Below are 2,044 nucleotides of genomic sequence, written 5' to 3'. Positions count from 1 at the left end.
AACCACGTTTAAAACCAAAAAGAGGCAAAATAATAATATAATAATAAAAAATATCTTTAAGTAAAATAAATCAAAAAAATCAATCGGACGTTTTCTTTGGGATTTCTCTTTCTTAATCGAATCGACTAATAACCAAAGTGAAACTAAGGCTAAAATAAATTCATAAGCCAAGTTTTTTTCATCACCTAAAAAAGCCATTTTTAAGGTCCAACGCCTTAAAATGGTGTTTTCCACCTGTATTGTTTAAACATAGATTTCTAAAAAAGGCCTAAAATCAACACGTAATTTTATTACCTCTTTCAAAAATAAAGAGATCATTAATGGTCCAATGCCTTAATGTTTTCTCTCTTTTCAAAAGAATCGAAAGATTGTTTAATGGTCCAACGCCTTAAATGACCTTTCATTCGATAAAAACATATCTTGCAAAAAAAAAGGATAAAAAATAACTTAACCAAACGCTTTGTTCACAAAGAACTACGTAGGTCTGATTTTCTTATCACAATTGAGGAATATGTAGGAGCAAAGGGAAACACCCTTGTTGACCACAAAAAGATAAAAATATAAAAAGGCATAAAAAAGTCATAAGAACGTAAAAAAGGAAAATAACATAAATTGAAGTCATATTTGCACATTTGATTAAAGGTTGCCGTCTCTTGTGACGGACGTGTGGGGTGCTAATACCTTCCCCGTGCGTAAATACAACTCCCGAACCTTTCACTTAAAGTTCGTAGACTACGCCTTTTCCGGTTTTTCCGACGTTTCCCTCAAATAAATGTAGGTGGCGACTCCGCGCACATTCCTTTCTTGGAAGATGCACCCGTGAGTCTCGCGTCGCCTTCCTGCCGAAGGGTAGGTTGCGACACATTCTATGCACCCTTAGTGGTCCCTACTTGTTTCGGGTACTTTTATTTTCATTTCGTTTATTTTCCGTACCCCCTTTTAACGTGCTTTAACCGTTTATCTATGTCGTTTTCTCGCCTAATAAATGATAAAATGAATTTAAACTGATCATTTGCGTTGTAATCTTGTTTAACCACCATTAAAGTAAAATCTAATCGATCGTTCACACTGTAACCACGATTAAATCAAAAAAGAGCAAAATAATAATAAAATAATCAAAATATCTTTGAATAAAATAATAAAAAAAAATCAATCGGACGTTTTTCTTTGCAAGTTTCTTTGAATGAATTGACTAATAACCAAAGTGAAACTAAGGCTAAAATCAACTCATAAATCAAGCTTTGTCCGCAAAAATCACTAAAAAAACCGTTTTAAGGTCCAACGCCTTAAAAGGTCCTCTTTGCTTTTATCGGTTAACATGGACCGTTCAAAAGCATAAAATCAACATGTAACTTTACCGCTTTTGTCAACCACCCCAAGAGATCGTTAATGGTCCAACGCCTTAACGTTTCTCTCCTTTCCAAAATTCAAAAGATCATTCAGTGGTCCAATGCCTTAAACGACTTTTGTTCGGTTAAAATATATCTTGCAAAAAAAGATAAAAACAACTTAACCAACATTTAGTTCTCAAAGAACTACGTAGGTCTGATTTCTCATCGCAATTGAAGATACGTAGGAGCGAGGGAAACACCCTTGTCGACCCCAAAAAAGATAAAAAAATACAAAAGGCATAAAAAGACATAAAAAACGTAAAAAAGGGAAAATAAAACAAATCGAAGACATGATATTGCACACTTGGTTAAAGGCTGTTGTCCCTTGTGACAGACGCGTAGGGTGCTAATACCTTCCCCGTGCGTAAAAACAACTCCCGAACCTTTCACGATTAAAGTTTGTAGACCACACCTTTTTGGTTTTTCTGACGTTTTCCTCAAATAAACGTTGGTGGCGGCTCCGTGCATTTTCCTCCCTTGGAAGATGCACCTGTGAGTCTCGCGTCGCCCTCCTGCCAAAGGGTAGGTTGCGATAGTACCCCACCTAAAATTGTTCATCATTTTCATAATTTGATCTTCAAGAGAAGCCGGTAACAGAAACACACTCATGCAATATGATGGTATGGTTGAGTGCAAGATTTGATAAGTATTTC

Source organism: Glycine soja, chromosome 3, assembly GCF_004193775.1.
Source record: "Glycine soja cultivar W05 chromosome 3, ASM419377v2, whole genome shotgun sequence".
NCBI classification, from domain to species: Eukaryota; Viridiplantae; Streptophyta; class Magnoliopsida; order Fabales; family Fabaceae; genus Glycine; species Glycine soja.
Note: the sequence above shows the minus strand (reverse complement) of the source record.